Consider the following 19,030-nt stretch of genomic DNA (forward strand, 5'->3'; position numbering starts at 1 on the left):
AAGGAAATTTTAAAGGTTGATAGGATCCTAATAGTCATTGAGCATTCAACATTAACTGTCTAATAGAAGGGTAGACCAGATGACCATTAAGTTCTACTTCAAATCTGAAAGATTGATTTTATGTAAAAACCCTCTGCTAGGTTTATGAGAGAACACGAAAAACAGGTGTCCCTGACTTCCAAAACTCTCACCTGTAAGGCCAGTACAGACAGGGTTGGAGATAGGGAGACCACTGCAACTGAAGCTGTCTATGGGAATGAGGATACAGATCAGGGGCATTGAGAGGAGGTAACCTGAAAATTAGCCGTAATGCCCAGGGTCACAGGTGATACATGGAACTTTTGTCAAGGGGAGTGTAAGTTGAGACTCTAAGTGAATAGATTGTTCCTAGAGTCAAAGAGGTCAGGGATGAGGTCTGTGTTCTGGAAACGGGAAGGGATGGAGAGAATTGTATTGAGACAGGCAGTCAGAGTGGTGAGGCTGGGTTGTTCAAGATCACGTGCCACCATAAGGATGTGTATCTCTTTTATGCAGTGCTCTGTGGTCATTCTCCAAAATTTCCAACTCCCAGTTCTTTGTTTTTGTTGTGTTGAGTGTTTGTTCAAGTTTCTCAGTAAGTATGTGTATGGTGACAACTCACTGTCCTTTCAAATATTAGTCATTTCTGTCTAAAAGAAGGAATCATAACCCACCTCTACTTCTGATGCTTGCTTAGCCCCAGCCTCAGATGATCTCTAGACTATTAGGGGAGGGGGTAGGAGAACACTGCTGACCTTAAACCCTTTTAAATTTACTGCCCTTCTTTTCTTCCCTGTAGTATTCAATAGACCTATTTAACCCAAGTTCTTTGGGATATATATATAATCCCAGTGTTTGTCTGTCCTTCCTCCTCAGCAGGGTCTGAATTTATCTGATGACTGCCAGCCATACGTCTGTGTCAGATGGGGCTTACCCTTTAGTCTGCCCTATTTGTCTGGTAAATCACAGTATTATTCCGGGTGCTTTCCTACTAAGGCAGACAATCAAAGCATAGGCAGCATCTCTTCTGAGTCTTTTTTCTAATCCCTGCCTTTAAAATTCTGCCCACCACTGGAGTGTAACACCTTTATCAATTTCCTCTTAATTAACTAGACTCTCTTGCAACTATCCCCATCATCAACCAATATTTGTTAAGAATCGCAGAGTGTCATTGTTGGACAGGGAGAGCATTTCATTAGAGCAACTATGAAACGTTACTAATGAGTAGACACAACAGCAGATACAGATATTTGCAATCTGGGGCGTCTGAAAAACTGTAGATTCGAAAGCAAGTGTCAAAGTGCCCTCTAGTGGTGCATACAGCACACTGACTGTCGGTGTCCTTTCTCCAGAGCAAAGGGAACACAGGTTGCAAAGATACAGGACTACTGGAAACCTGGCTTTTTGAATCCTATTCTCAGTTTCTTCCAGAAACCCTGAGATTCAGACAGGATGTGACACATGAAGATTTAAGTTATTAAAAAGAGGCTTCCGGCATCCAAGACCAGGAAGAGATAATGAATACGGAGAGGCTGTAGAAAACACTACATTGTATGATAAGGATGAGTGTCCTCGGCCTTTCTTACCAGTCTGCTCGGAAAAATTGAGTTCTGCTTAGCAGTTTTTCAGCCAGGAGTGACACTCTTTTATTGGATAATGATTTATTGAGTTATTACACGTTGACCTAGAGGGAGCGTGTCCACTAGGCCACTTCTCAATTTGATGACAAGAGAACAAGTTGGGCACATCTCCAGGAGAGGGACCCCAATCCACTGCCGCTGATCTGCCACAGAGCCCAGAGGCTTTGTGTGCCGGTGTCCTTAGCTACACCAGTAATGGACGTGGAGATGTGTGCACATCAATTTTTATCCATCTGTCATGTTTTAGAGGAATTTTCTATATCCCTTTTAAAATGGTAAGTTGCTTTGGCTATCGAGTTAATTTCCTCTCTTAATTAAATGAATTATCCCCCAAGAATCTAAGGCTTTGGTGATCTCTGAGAATGCTTTCAGATGTGAAATAGAATTATCCTAAGTCTTCTCAAAGCTCAGCTTATTCTATGTTGGGCCTTAAATGAGGCTTAATTGTACCAGAATTTTACTATATGAGATATTCCTTAAGATGGGTAGCTCACCACCTGACACGTGGAATTCTTTCTATCCTGTGGCAGAGTGGTGTGTGGTTGAGGTGTATATATTAAGCTTCTACATGAAGCTGTCAGTCAGAGACGGGGCAGATGCCCCCAATTAATTTCAATATTAACATAAATGTACTGAAATAATACAGTTGATCAAACATACTAGGTGCCACAAAAGAAAATAGAGGTGGTCTTGCATTTCATCAGAAACAGAGAAAACAAGGCACCGACAAAAAAAGTTGAAAAGGAGGAGTCCGTTTCATTCCTAAAGAGAAAGTTAGTAAGTATGCATATTTGTAAATCTTTGCGTTTTTCAAGGAAGACGTCTTAGGATTTTCAGTTGATGTTGTTTTCATTTTTAAAAAGAGGTTGAAAGAAGGCAGAGAGATCAAAGAGAGGAGCTGGAAATTAGGAGCTCTTTCCAAGACAGCAAAAGGGAGGATGAAATGTTATGGATTTGAAGGAGACAGCATTTGACTAATGCAAAGAACGAGGCGAGAGGAAACGAGAGACATCCTTGGCGAAACTGAGAATAGGAAACACGCGACTCAAGTCTGAAGCTTCTCTATTGAAAGCTCCAAACTGCCCTCCGGCTGCCCCCAGCGCCCAACCCCCCTCCCAGCTCGTAGGCCCGCCAGGCTTCCGTGTCTTTTCTCCCTCCGAAGAAATTTCACCTCAAAAAACCAGAGGCACACTGAAACTCTTGACTTCTCGCAGAGGCTGTGGAATTTCAACATGAGGTAACAGCTCGGGGAAACCTACCTAGCATGATTCAAAATCGAGGGACGGCCTGTCCAGGGCCCCTAGTAAGTCCGTTTCAGACATCCAAGGGCTGGAAAGTTACTGAAGACAGAAAGTTACAGATTCTCAGAAAAACCACATCCTATAGAAGCGCAGCCAGCTTGGATACAGCTGGGGACCAAAACAGATATGAACCCACCCCCTCTTTCCTGCTGTTTGCCCTTTGAAGCCCAATAAAAGATTCAAACGCCCACCCCTTGTGCCAAAGCCACTCCATGCGTCTGGCCCCTTTCCTCTCTTGGAAAGTGAATAAAAACTCTTCTTCTCCTCTTGCTAATATTTCTGTGAATTCTTTCACAGCCTGCGTTGGTTCACCTAACATTTCATGCTAGACTTTCTCCAAGGGGGACAAACACTTCTCAGGAGCTGGGGTGGCAGGAGCCTGAGGTTGGTGAAGAGTGAAATGTATGTGAAAGTCTATGTTTAGTCTTTTTTTTAAATTTTAATTAAAAAAATTTTTTTTGAAATATAGTTGATTTACAATGTTGTATTAGTTTCAGGTGTACAGCAAAATGATTCAGAGATATATATATATATATATATGTATACTTTTTTATATTCTCTTCCAATATAGGTAATTACAAGATATTGAGTATAGTTCCCTGTGCTATACAGTAGGTCCTTGTTGGTTATCTATTATATATGTAGTAGTGTGTATATTTTAATCCCAAACTCCTAACTTATCCCTCCCCTACTATGTTTGTGAGTTTGTTTGTTTGTTTGTTTTCTATGTTTGTGAGTCTATGTTTTCTATGTTTGTGAGTCTATTTCTGTTTTGTTTGTTTTCTACGTTTGTGAGTCTGTTTTCTGTTTGTGAGTCTATTTCTGTTTTGTTTGTTTTCTATGTTTGTGAGTCTATTTCTGTTTTGTAAGTAAGTTCATTTGTATCGTTGTTTTTAGATTCCACATATAAGCGATATCATATGGTATTTGCCTTTCTCTGTCTGACTGACTTCACTTAGTATGGTAATCTCTAGGTCTATCCATGTTGCTGCAAAGGGCATTATTTCATTCTTTTTTATGGCTGAGTAGTATTCCATTGTATATATACACCACATCTTCATCCATTCCTCTGTTGATGGACAGTTAGGTTGTGATACATGTTTAGTCTTTAACATGAACACACATTTTGACATTACTCATTAATTCATCTGAGTTCTTTTTTACATAAAATAATATTAACAATAACATCACGGTACCATTTATTAAATTATACGTTCCAAGCACAGTGATAAAGACTACATATACATTATCTTACTTAATCCTCTCATGAAACCTCTTAAAATGGGTATCAATATTATCTGCATGTTTACATGAGCAAATAGGCTCAGAACGGAGGCAAAACTTGCCCAGGAATGGCTGACAAGTGGTAATGCTGGGTTTCAAACCCAGGTGTGTCCTGTCAGCAGAATGACCTTGAAAACTGGACCTCTTCAATCAGATAAAGCCATGAGAGAAATCCAAAATTCAATTCGCTACCACTGTAATATCTGTAAGAGTGGCATGATCTCAACAGGCGAGAAGTTTATAAAAAACTTTTCAGGATTCCATCAAGTTCAAAGATTTTAAAAGTTGGCCAGAAGTGAGATCATACGTTAGGCGACAAAACAGGTTGAAAAGGTCGTATGAAAAGGTCTCACTTGCCAAAGCTGACACGATTTAAGCCTCAAAAAGAGAATAATGACTGTGCCCTCTGATATATATTAAATCTGGAAAACCATGGGGTCTATAGTGAGATGCAAAAAGTGAGAATTAACAGGGTTTTTTTTAATCTATAAAAGCAGGTGAATAGAATGCATTTTTATTGAGCCTTGTTATTGCTGTTGTTGGCTCATTTATTAAATCAATGAAGAATACAGAATGTAGAAAATTAACAATTGAAAAGCACTGACTGACTGAAAGAGAATATCAGTTGACCAGCTTCATAAGTAATAACCTTCAGTCACTGAAAATCATCTAAAAATACAAAATTTAATTATCTATAATGTTCAATATCTGAAAGGGTTATGTCATCTCGTTTTTAAATATGAAAGAATGGAAGGTTCCATGAGGCCTGGAGACCTTCGAACGTGATAGGAACGCATCACGTTCGAAGATCTCCAGGGTTACAAGAAGAAAACATTCACACATCTAAAGTTTATCAGTGAGGTGGGAGCTGGGGCCTCCCGTCTACTCCTGCTGGAGTAGAGAAGAATTAGGTCAGGTGCATAATTTAAATCCAGGGAGACCACTGCTCTCTTGTTGTCATGGAGTCATAAAGGAACAGCAAGAACCAAGCACGTTCCATCAGGGTCACAAATGAGAATCCAGGCAGCCTTCAGCTGTAAGTCTCCCTCAGTAGAGAATGTTGGTGAACTGGTAGGGTGACCATCTTCCTTAAACGAATAAGTGTTTTTCAACCTGGGGGGAATTAAAAATTCAGAATTAAGTACAGAAATGCTTAAGAGAATCAGAACACTAGTGTCAATACCCTTATGTTAAGAACGTGTCTGCATGTTTGGTATTTTGCCTGTAAGACAGCCTTTTCACTACAATTTGAAATGTGTGTTTGTGCAATCGACTTAAACGTATGATTTTAAGGTGAAAGTCGTTCTCAGTATTGAAACTTCTAAGAGAACTTTGGGTTTACTTTAGTTTATTGGATTTGTAACAATTACTTAGTTCTCCGGAAGGTTTTGCTTGGTATTGATAAATCAGGTCACTGCTGACTTAAAAGGGAAAAGCTTAGGTTGATGCAGCTGCTAAAGGCACTTCCCCAACAGAACATCAGCCCTGGGTCTTGGCACCTTTGCCATTTCCTCATCCAGCCCCTCCCTACCTCTAGTTCACAAAAGGGGGCTGTGATAGAAAAGGCTGCCCGCACTTCAGCGGGCTGCTTCCTCCATCCGGTCACAAATTCTAGGTACAGCCAGATGGGTTTTCCATGGCCCCTATGTCCTCCACCCTGTCCAAGACAATGCATAACACTCAGCAGCGTGCTTGGGCACAGAGGGGACAAGGGAACAGATAAAAAAAATGCTTGCTTGTGTCTGGCTTTTCTAATCTAGCAGCTTCTCATCGTGTGCTTTGCCCTGTTTGTACACGGTGTCGTTCAGGGAACCCAGTGCCATCCCGCACAGCACCCAGCGGTGACGTTATCAAACCTGCCCCCCCCCCCCAACCTGGCAACTGACTCTTTTAAACTTCCTTGGTCAATGCGATATTCCCATGACTTAGTTGTAATACTTCTAGTCTCTGGATGGCCCAAGGCTCTCCCTTGCAGGAAGGCAATCCTATTATTACAGCAAAAAATTGTTCCAGAAATAGTCTCACTAGGGAATTTCCTTGCTAGGAAATTTCTCTTAACATAGTTTCAGCCCAAGGTTCTCATTCTAAAGAACAAGTTTTCCAACATGTATGCAAATGGCAACAATGTAATTTGTACCACCCTCAGAGCTCTGGCAAAGTAGAAAGAAAGAAAATGAAACCTCAAAGCAAAGGTTAGGTAAATTTGTTTTAAAGGGCCTGAGGCCCTTCCAGGGATGATGCGTGGTGCATCTACAAGCCAGGGAGCCACAATTCAACTGGCTCAAAATACATGCAAATATCAGGAGGAGATCCAGAGTCCAGCTCTTCCTCTAGTACCTGGAGGACACATTGCTGTCATTACCAAAGGTCACTTATCTTCCAAGGTTTGTAAAGAGTGGGTGTGGGTGCCCCAACATATTTATTCCTGCCAAAAGTCTGATTCTCTGTAAAAGAACATTAGGGGGAAAAATAACTGCCTCTCACCCAGGCAGTTTTTCTTCATCACCCCTGATGACTATGTGTTCATTTCACCACCCTTGGGAATAGCGACATCTCATGGCAGGTCTGGCCCGTGATGCAAATGGAGAGCCAGAGACAGCAAACCCTGGCTACCTCTTAACTACCGGCAGAGAAGTTGGCCCTGACAGCCCTGAAGTCACTTAGAGGAGGCAGCTTTCACCACCCTGTGGTGGCTTCAGCCCACGAGGTGGAGAAGAGTTGACCCTGTTCCATCTTTGACTGACAGGGGAGTCCACGGTGAACATGGAAGAAACTCCATGGAGATACAGAAGAAGTAACTTCAGGAATAAACTAGAAAACCTCAGAGCTAATGTTAGTTAGGATTCTTATCATCTTTACTTCATAATACGCTGCTAGGGGCCAGGGTGAGGTGAGCTAGGCACCTCAGGTGCAGACTTGAAGGAGGGGCTCAGGCAAAGGGCCCTGTGTGCTGGCCCCGCACTCCTTCCCCTCTTCTCGCCACGTCTATTGTCTTCAAGACTCTCTGTATTCGTTTGCTAGGGCTGCCATAGCAAAGTGCCACAAACAGGGTGGTTGAAGACAGCAGAAATGTATTCTCTCACAGTGCTGGAGGCTAGAAGGCCCAAATCAAGTTGTGGGCAGGGTCGGTTCCCTCTGAGGGCTCTGAAGGAGGAGCTGTTTCATGCTTCACTCCTAGCGTCTGAGGACAGCCATCAACACTTGGCATTCTTTGGCTTGTAGATGCGTCACTCCAATCTCTACCTCCACCTCCACCTGGCATCCTCCCTATGTGTCTCTCTCTTCTTCTTCTAAGTTGGCCAGCTCTACTGGATTAGGGCCCTCCCTAATGACCTCACCTTAACCTGATTACATCAGCGACAACCCTATTTCCAAGGAAAAAAAGTCACAGGTTGTGGGAGTTGGAACTTCAACATGTCTTCTGGGGGGACACAATTCAACCCATAATGGTCTCTTACAATAAAGGTGAACAGTTCTAATCCTTGGAAGGGCACATTTACAGCCAGTGCCAACTATCCATCACTGAGCAGCAAACCACCCCCATAACTTAGTGGCTTAAAACAAGAACCATTTTCTTTGCTCGTGATTCCGCAGTTTGGGCTGGGCGCGGCAGGGCCATCCTTCTGCTGTCTTGCCAGTGGTCACTCACATGGCTGCGTTCAGCTAGTGGCTCAGATGGGAGCAGGGCTCAGCGGCAAAGGCTGGGCTTCTCTCTCTCCATTAACTCTCCGGACCTTTCTTTTTTCACGTGACCTCTCCCCCTGGTCTTGCCAGCAGGGTAGCTTGTCTTCTTAACGGTGGGTCAGCACTCCCAAGAGGACAAAATGGAAGCTGCTAGATCTCCTTAGGCGTAAATCTGGAGTTGGACACAGCATCATTTCTGCAGCATTCTATAGGTTAAAACAATTTCCAGGGCTAGCCCAGGTTCAGGGGGAAGGGAAAACCCAAGGGCCTGAATACCAAGAGGAGAGAGTAGTTTGAAGCCACCAGTATACGAGCCTATCATAGCCTAGTAAAATATAGGTACAAATGTTTGCCCTTGTACATCCACAGAAGGGGGAAATATGATGAGGAGAGGAACCCCTTCCCTCTTAACGAACTCCACATTTCATAGTCTAAATATTAAAATTGCAGCTAACAGAGAGGTCCTTAACACTTTCCTCCTCCAGGGAAAGATCATGACCCTTTTATAGATCCTAAAAGTCTAGCTGGACAAACGCAGTAACCTTTCTCAGCTGTTGATCTTTAGCACCCCTTTCAAACAGCCTTTTTGAAATTTGCTACCTTTGGTCTAAAAGTTCCACTTTGGCCCCATCTACTGAGTGACATCATATCTCTCTTCTTCCCCGGTCCTTCTCCCCTGCTGACCACAGGCCAACCTTGGAAGAGCTCAAAGGTAGTCATGGGGATGCAGATGCAAGAGAAAGCCTGTAATGTGGGTGATTAAGGAACTGAGGCATACGAGTCCCCAGGACTCTTCCTCCTTTCCTGTGATAGAGTTTTTAGAAATGGCGAAGTTTCAAAATTCTAAGGCTGAGATCCTTTTTTCTTTTTTTTTTAAGTGAGGATCAAACTTCATTTTTTTAATTATTATTATTTTTGGCTACACCACGTGGCACGTGTGATCTTAGTTCCCCGACCAGGAATCAGACCTGTACCCCCTGCACTGGAAGCACAGAGTCTTAACTGCTGGACCACCAGGGAAGTCCCTGGGGTCTTTTTTCCTTGATAGGCCTCTGTAAAAAAATTTTTTTAATTTGAATTATAAATAGAATAATGAATCAACTGAATTTTAAAGTTTAAAATTAGATTTTATAATCTGTAATTTTAATACATTAAATATTGACTTTAAAAAACAAAGTAAATCTCTGACTAGTCTCCCTGCGCACAAAAACACTCTCAAAGGTGCTAAAAAATGTACATCTATATTTAATATGTATGACTCCCTCTGGGCTGCTATCCATAAAGTGATAGTTTGGTAAACTGTTTTACATTACTACCAGACATGAGGAATAAGAGGTAATTATGAAGGATATGTAAACGTGGGAAAGTTCTTTTGTATAATGTAAAGCAGAAACTGTTCTCAAGGAGACAGTGAGGGGTGCTGATTAAAAACTTGGAGTTCAGAATTGGTGACCTCCATCCAAACCCTAACTTGCCATCTACTCATTACTGGCGTTGGATAAGTCACTGAAGCGCTCTGTATTCGCTCCCTGGGCTGCCATAACAGAGTACCACAAACTGGGTAGCTTGGAAGAGCAAAATGTATTGTCTCACAGTTCTGGAGAGGACGAATCCTTCCTCATCTCTTCCTCTGCCAGCCATCCTGACATTCCTTGGCTCATAAATACATCACTATAATCCTCCATCTTCACAGGGCATTCTCCCTATGTCTCTGTCTTCACATGGCCATCTTACAAGGACTCCAGTCCTATTGGATTAGGGACCCACCCTACTCCAGTATAACTTTTCTTAACTAATTACATCTACAATGACCTTATTCCCTAATAAGGTCACATTCTGGGATACTGGAGGTTAGGATTTCAACATATGAATTTTGGGGAGACATAATTCAACCTGTCATGCTCTCCACCTGTCATGCTCTCCAAGGGAGGTCACTGCCTAGCTCAGTGGTCTGCATAAGGAAAAGTCAGATTACAGGTTCAATGCACAAGGCATACTATATTGTGTATATAGAGTATATACACAGTAAATGATAATTAGTGTAGAAATGGACCAACATGAAATTATTGACCCTATGTAAGATACAAATTACAAATGTAAAAATTAATAATAATTATATCTCTGGAGGAATTGTGCAAAATTTTTTTTAATGTATTAAGTATTCCTCAAGTCAGCTGAACTTTGTTTATTACAATGACTGTGAACTTGAGGTGTTGGCAAACATCAACAGCATGTCAACGTAGAATCCATCAAAAAATTTGAAGATGGCTGTGCAAAGAAGTGGCAGCAATACCCAAAAGTAGCAGTGGATGGTGCAAAACTCACTGCTTTGGTGCTGGGGGATTTAAAATAGTTACTTTCAACTTTTGATTCTTTAGAGGCTAGTTATCTGGTCTGCAGATTATGGAAGCCCTTCTCCTGCACTTAAGACTTTCAGACTCTACTTGTTGTAAGCAGCCCTGCCGTCATCATTAAGACATTCACCACCAGGTGCCCAGTGATGGAGCAGAGAGGAATGAAATCGTTGAATTTTGAAATAGATGTGCATTTTTGGAGGGTTTCCTGTTTCAGTTACTATGAAAAATCATTAAGGACTGTTAGGGACTGAATGTGTCCCCCCAGAATTCATGTCTGGAAGCCTTAACATCCAATGTGATGGTATTTGGAGGTGGGGCTTTTGGGAAGTGATTAGATTTAGTTGAGGTCATGAGGATGGGACTCTGATGATAGTATTAGTGCCCTTATAAGAGGAGGAAGAGACCAGAGCTCTCTCTCTGTGCCATGTGAGGTTACAATGAGAAGATGGCTGTGTACAAGCCAGGAATAGAGTCCTTTTCAAGAACTGAATCTCCCAGTACCTTGATCTTAGACTTCCAGCCTCCAGAACTGTGAGAAATAAATGTTTGTTGTCTAAGCCACCCAGGCTGTGGTATTTTGTCATGACAGCCTGAACTGACTAAGACAAAGGGGAAAAGAATAAGGGATTCAATGTTAAAGCAAAAAGGGGTCTTAGGGAATATGTAATCTAACCCTTAATTTAGAGATGATAAAATTTGTGGCCCCAAGAGGTGGAGTGTTCTTCTCATTGTTACATGGTTTGTTAGAAAGCATGTTAGAAAAAGGCCACATAAGAATCTGGATACCCTAAACCACACATCCCTAAATTTCTGGTCCTTCTGATCAATATGTGTTGAATGAACGAAAGAAAAATTAAGAACTTCAAATATACAGTATGATAGTGCATGAAACAGTGGGAGGAAGTTTACACTCTCATGGTTTGGGGAAGTGAATTTTAATGCAGCACACTTCACACTGGGGTATTTGGACCCCTGGGTCACTCAACGGCATTCCAAGGCATATGCAGACAGGAATGGTTTGAAGACAGAATCAGTTTCCATCCTTGTGTTCAATTTCCATCCACCAGTGATGGAGGATCAGGTTCCCTTTTCACTCCTGCCCTTGCACAATTGTACAATTGAGGTTCCCTCCTTCCCCAAAGAAAGGCATCCTTCCACTCAACCTGATCTTCAGTGTGTGGCATTGTCCTGGGGTAGAAAACCCCCGGGTGCTCTTTGAAATATTTGTGTGAGTGTTGGAAAAGGGTACAGATCCTTTGGCAACTTTGGTTTCTAAGTTGTGCTTTCCAGAAAAATAAAGAAGGACATAATCAAGGTATCAGCTGGTAGATCATCGTTATAAGTTAATGTTAGTGATAGATCACTGTTAGATTTTTAGCATTTAACACAGAGATCAAAGAAATTGGCGACATTGCTATAACAAACCTCCTTCATTCCCATCTACTTACATGACCAAAGTTTCTTATAACTTCTATCTACAAAGACAAACACAATAATAGGAATGGAATTGATGCTGAACTCTGTCTCATTCTAGCAATAAACAGTAGTCATGAACAGGTACAAGAATTAACAGGGGAGGGGAGTCCTATATCTATGTAGGGCTTCACATGAATTCTAGTTCTTTACTTTCGGCTGTGTGAAAGGTTTGTACTGCCCCACCCTGCTGTGAAGTGAGGTGTGGCCATGTGACTTGCATTGCTAATGAAGTGTGAATGGCATGGACGTGTATCACTTGCAGGCAGAGACTTTAGAGCTTTTGCACTATTTGCCACGCTTCCTGTTTCCTGCCCAGTGATCATGGAAACACATGTTGAGATGAAGCCTCCAAAAGGCTGGGTCCCAGAGTAATGACCATGAGCAATGCCTCTTGCTGAATGGAACAGTCGTATTAGCAAGAGATACACTTGTGCTGTGTTAAGTACCTGAATATAATCCAGCCCCTCCAGATGAATAGGTTTTTTTAAATTTATTTTTTTACTGAAGTATAGTTGATTGACAATGCTCTGTTCTGCTGTACAGCAAAGTGATTCAGTTACACATATATAAACATTCTTTTTTTAAATATTCTTTTCCATTATGATTTATCACAGGATATTGAATGTAGTTCCCTGTGCTATACAGCAGGACCTTGTTGATATCCATTCTATACATAATAGTTTGCACCTGCTAATCCCAAACTCCCACTCCATCCCCCCTCCCTCACCACCCCACCTTGGCAACCACAAGTCTGTTCTCTATGTCTGTGAGTCCATTTCTGTTTTGTGTGTTATATTTTAGATTTCACATATAAATGATATCATATGGTATTTGTCTTTCTCTCTCTGGCTTACTTCACTTAGTATGATCATCTCTAGGTCCATCCATGTTGCTGCAAATGGCATTATTTCATTCTTCTTTATGATTGAGTAGTATTGCATCGTGTGTGTGTGTGTGTGTGTGTGTGTGTGTGTGTGTGTGTGTGTGTATCACATCTTTTTTATCCAGTCATCTGTCAATGGACATTTAGGTTGTTTCCGTGTCTTGGCTATTGTGAATAGTGCTGTTATGAACATAGGGGCGCATGTATCTTTTTGAATTACAGTTTTTTTCTGGATATACGCCCAGGAGTGGGATTGCTGGATCATATGGCAACTCTGTTTTTAGCTTTTTGAGGAACTTCCATACTGTTTTCCATAGTGGCTGCACCAACTTACAGTTCTACCAACAGTCTAGGAGGGTTCCCTTTTCTCCATACCTTCTCTGGCATTAATTGTTTGTAGACTTTTTGATGATGGCCATTCGGACTGGTATGAGGTGGTATCTCATTGTAGTTTTGATTTTCATTTCTCTAATAATTAGTGATGTTGAGCATCTTTTCATGTGCCTGTTGGACATCTGTATGTCTTCTTTGGAGAAATGTCCAGACGGATAGTTTTAATAAAAAGTACTTCTTAATGAAATTTTACTTTTGATGCTTAATAATTATTTATATACATAATTTATTTAAGTTGTTTTGATCAATTGTGTCAAATAAAAGTCATAGTTCAACCCAAAAGAAAATGTGAATGATTAGATCATTATGATCACAGGAAATAATAAAGTATAAATTTTGATTTCTATGATTTTTGTGGCAGAGAAGTGTGATGGAGTGATCAAGAAAAGTGTTTTATCCCAATGCAATTCATTTCATAAAGCTTGAAATGGATTACACTAGGATAAATTCCTGAGGGAGATATGGAATGGAAATAGGAATTGAAGGACGAAAAGGAACAATATGAAATTTCAACTCTAAAAGTAGAGTTTTTTTCATGTATTTTTCAACTGAATGATGATAAACACTAAGTAGTCCTGTTGTTAGTTTTCATTTGATATGTTTAAAAATGATATGTTTTCACTTGAAATAAGCTAGTAATTACATCTTTTGCAACTAAATTTACAATTAAGAGTTTTAGATTTCAATTAAAAATATGCAAGAGAATAAGTAGTTTTAGAGGGATACTTAAAAAAATTGAAGGTGACAATTCTTATCTATCTAGGGCAGGGTTGTCTAAACCTTGGCGCTTTTGAAATTTTACGTTGGATAATTTTTTTGCTGGTGGCCGTCCTATGCACTGTAGGGTATTAAGCAGCATCCCGGGCCTCTGTCTACTAGATGCACTAGCATCCCACCTTCCTAGCTGTGACAACCACAAATGTCTCTAGACATGGCCAAATATCCCCAGGGAAAGCAAAATTGTTCCCACACAAGAACCACTTGATCTGTGGGTAAATGCTTTTTTTGTCTTCCTGTCTCCACTCTCTTCAAAGGCGTGAGTTGTCCAAAAACGCTGACAGTGACCCTAGGATCCCCTCAACCTTATTCCTATTCTTCTGCAAGCTTAAGAGAAGTGGCCAAGAAATGACATCTTATACCAGAACCAGTAACTCATTTATATTTCCTGCCTGCCCTGGCTACCCCCGGTATAAATTGAATTCAGTTTTGATGAAGAATGAGAAACTTGAGTTAGCACTGCTCAGGGCTGTTCCATGCCAAACTACTTTCTGCCCAGTATTACATTAGCTACATGAACACACACAATAATACACAATAATTCAATATGTCCAGGAGAAGAGAGATTTTGATTTTTTGGAGATCTTACTGATTCTTAACAAATGGGATATTTTTAGTACTTGAGGAGTAATAGGTATGGGAAAAGAGATTTTATGAATCAGTAGAAGCAAAAATAAAGGCAGCTCATGAAGATAATGGGCTAAGGGTCAACAGCCAAGTAGAAAAAAAAGAAGAGTGGCCGTCACCTTGTTTTGTACATTCTGCACGTACACCAGCCTGAGCTGAGTGCTGAGGTCTTCATTCATTCGCGCAGGAGGAGGGAACATTATGGCCTCATTAAACATCTGCAGAAGCCAGATACTATGTGGATATTTAGCTTTTTTTGGCCTGAGTTTTGGGCTGTTTTTCTTGCAACCCTATTTAACAACTGCAGTCCTGAAAGGACAAGAAGAACACAGGGAAGAAAGCTCTTGGTTTGGAAAGTCTAGAGAAGCTAATTATTTAGATGCTCAAAGGGGTATGTGAAGAGCCAGGAGACCAGATTTGATTTGAGTTTGCCCCCTCTGGTATTGGAAGAAAAAACATCTGCTTCTTGGGGAGCCCAGAATAGTTCAGTGCTTGGTTTCTTACTGTGCTCTGCTCTCACAAGAGGACCCCTTCCCTTTAAAAATTAGAATAAATCAAAAGCATGATGGGGGAGAGTGCTATGAGAACACAATGTTGAAATGCTTCCTCTTGCTTGCTCTCTCCCCTTATTTTTCCTCCAAATTTTCATAACCTCAAGGGAATAAAAAGCAAATTACTTATCATTATTGGCTTCTCCACTGTAGGAGAAGCTTAACTCTTCCTACTGGTGTCCCAGGCCACCTAGTCACTGAAAGCAAGAATGCAGCAGTCCTGGTAGCCAGCTGATAGCAGATGTTAGAAAGTAGAGTATGTGGTCATTCACCAGAGGGCAGACAGCAGAAGCAAGAAGAACTACAATCCTGCCGCCTGTGAAACAAAAACCACATTCACAGAAAGATAGACAAGATGAAAAGGCAGAGGGCTATGTACCAGATGAAGGAACAAGATAAAACCCCAGAAAAACAACTAAATGAAGTGGAGATAGGCAACCTTCCAGAAAAAGAATTCAGAATAATGATAGTGAAGATAATCCAGGGCTCAGAAAAAGAAAGGAGGCAAAGATCGAGAAGATGCAAGAAATGTTTAACAAAGAGCTAGAAGAGGGCTTCCCTGGTGGCACAGTGGTTGAGAGTCCGCCTGCCGATGCAGAGAACACGGGTTCGTGTCCTGGTCCGGGAAGATCCCACATGCCACGGAGCGGCTAGGCCCATGAGTCATGGCCGCTGATCCTGTGCGTCCAGAGCCTGTGCTCCGCAATGGGAGAGGCCACAACAGTGAGAGGTCCGCGTACCACAAAAAAAAAAAAAAAAAAAGACCTAGAAAAATTAAAGAACAAACGAACAGAGATGAACAATACAATAACTGAAATGAAAACTACACTAGAAGAAATCAATAGCAGATTAACTGAGGCAGAAGAATGGATAAGTGACCTGAACGACAGAATGGTGGAATTCACTGCTGTGGAACAGAATAAAGAAAAAAGAATGAAAAGAAATGAAGACACCCTAAGAGACCTCTGGGACAACATTAAATGCAACAACATTCACATTATATGGGTCCCAGAAGGAGAAGAGAGAGAGAAAGGACCAGAGAAAATATTTGAAGAGATTATAATTGAAAAATTCCCTAACATGGGAAAGGAAATAGCCACCCAAGTTCAGGAAGTGCAGTGAGTCCCATACAGGATAAACACAAGGAGAAACACGCCGAGACACATAGTAATCAAACTGGCAAAAATTAAAGACAAAGAAAAATTATTGAAAGAAGCAAGGGAAAAATGACAACATACAAGGGAACTCCCATAGGTTAACAGCTGATTTCTCAGCAGAAACTCTACAAGAAGGGAGTGGCATGATATACTTAAAGTGATGAAAGGGAAGAACCGACAACCAAGATAACTCTACCCTGCAAGGATTTCATTCAGATTCGATGGAGAAATCAAAAGCTTTACAGACAAGCAAAAGCTAAGAGAATTCATCAACACCAAACCAGCTCTACAACAAATGATAAAGGAACTTCTCTAAGTGGGAAACACAAGAGAAGAAAAGGACCTACAAAAACAAACCCAAAACAATTAAGAAATCATCATAGGAACATACATATTGATAATTACCTTAAATGTGAATGGATTAAATGCTCCAACCAAAAGACACAGGATTGCTGAGTGGATAGAAAAACAAGATCCTTATATATGCTGTCTACAAGAGACCCACTTCAGACCTAGGGACACATACAGACTGAAAGTGAGGGGATGGAAAAAGATATTCCATGAAAATGGAAATCAAAAGAAAGCTGGTGTAGCAATACTCATATCAGAAAAAATAGACCTTAAAATAAAGAATGTTACAAGAGACAAGGAAGGACACTACATATGATCAAGGGGTCAATCCAAGAAGAAGTAACAATTATAAATATATATGCACCCAACATAGGGGCACCTCAATACATAAGGCAACTGCTGACAGCTATAAAAGAGGAAATCAACAGTAACACAATAATAGTGGGGGACTTTAACACCTCACTTACACCAATGGACAGATCATCCAAAATGAAAGAAATAAAGAAACAGAAGCTTTAAATGACACAATAGACCAGATAGATTTAATAGTTATTTATAGGACATTCCATCCAAAAACAGCAGATTACACTTTCTTCTCAAGTGCTCACGGAACATTCTCCAGGATAGATCACGTCTTGGGTCACAAATCAAGCCTCAGTAAATTTAGGAAAATTGAAATCATATGAAGCATCTTTTCTGACCACAACACTATGAGATTAGAAATCAGTACAGGGAAAAAAACACAAAACATACAAACAAATGGAGGCTAAACAATACGTTACTAAATAACCAAGAGATCACTGAAGAAATCAAAGAGGAAATAAAAAAATACCTAGAGACAAATGACAATGAAAACACGACAATCCAAAACTGTCATGGGATGCAGCAAAAGCAGTCCTAAGAGGGAAGTTTATAGCTATAAAAGCCTACCTCAAGAAACAAGAAAAATCTCAAACAATCTAACCTTACACCTAAAGGAACTAGAGAAAGAAGAACAAACAAAACCCAAAGTTAGCAGAAGGAATGAAATCATCTAGATCAGAGCAGAAATAAATAGAAACAAAGAAAACAATAGCAAAGATCAATAAAACTAAAAGCTAGTTCTTTGAGAAGATAAACAGAATTGGTAAACCATTAACAAGACTCATCAAGAAAAACAGGGAGAGAACTCAAATCAATAAAATTAGAAATGAAAAAGGAGAAGTTACAACAGACACCACAGAAATACAAAGCATCCTAAGAGACTACTACAGGCAACTCTATGCCAATAAAATGGAGAACCTGGAAGAAATGGACAAATTCTTAGAAAGGTATAACCTTCCAAGACTGAACCAGGAAGAAATAGAAAATATGAACAGACCAATCACAAGTAATGAAATTGAAACTGTGATTAAAAATCTTCCAACAAACAAAAGTCCAGGACCATATGGCTTCACAGGTGAATTCTATCAAACATTTAGAGAAGAGCTAACACCCATCCTTCTCAAACTCTTCCAAAAAATTGCAGAGGAAGGAACACTCCCAAACTCATTCTATGAGGCCACCATCACCCTGATACCCAAATCAGACAAAGATACTACAAAAAAAGAAAATTACAGACCAATATCACTGATGAATATAGATGCAAAAATCCTCAACCAAATACTAGCAAACAGAATCCAACAACACATTAAAAGGATCATACACCATGATCAAGTGGGATTTATCCCAGGGATGCAAGGATTCTTCAAAATACACAAATCAATCAATGTGATACACCATATTAACAAACTGAAGAATACAAACCATATGATCATCTCAATAGATGCAGAAACAGCTTTTGACAAAATTCAACACCCATTTATGATAAAAACTCTCCAGAAAATGGGCATAGAGGGAACCTACCTCAACATAATAAAGGCCATATATGACAAACCCACAGCAAACATCATTCTCAATGGTGAAAAACTGAAAGCATTTCTTCTAAGATCAGGAACAAGACAAGGATGTCCACTCTCACCACTATTATTCAACATAGTTTTGGAAGTCCTAGCCACGGCAATCAGAGAAGAAAAAGAAATAAAAGGAATACAAATTGGAAAAGAAGAAGTAAAACTGGCACTTGCACTTGCAGTTTGCAGATGACATGATACTCTACATAGAGAATCCTAAAGATGCCACCAGAAAAGTACTAGAGCTAATCAATGAATTTGGTAAAGCTGCAGGATACACAATTAATGCACAGAAATCTCTTGAATTCCTATACACTAATGATGAAAAATCTGAAAGAGAAGTTAAGGAAACACTCCCATTTACCATTGCAACAAAAAGAATAAAATGCCTAGGAATAAACCTACCGAGGGAGACAAAAGACCTGTATGCAGAAAACTATGACACTGATGAAAGAAATGAAAGATGATACCAACAGATGGAGAGATATACCATGTTCTTGGATTGGAAGACTCAATATTGTGAAAATGACTATACTACCCAAAGCAATCTACAGATTCAATGCAATCCCTATCAAAGTACCAATGGCATTTTTTACAGAA

This window comes from Grampus griseus (assembly GCF_964374135.1).
Source record: "Grampus griseus genome assembly, chromosome: 10".
Classification (NCBI taxonomy): Eukaryota; Metazoa; Chordata; class Mammalia; order Artiodactyla; family Delphinidae; genus Grampus; species Grampus griseus.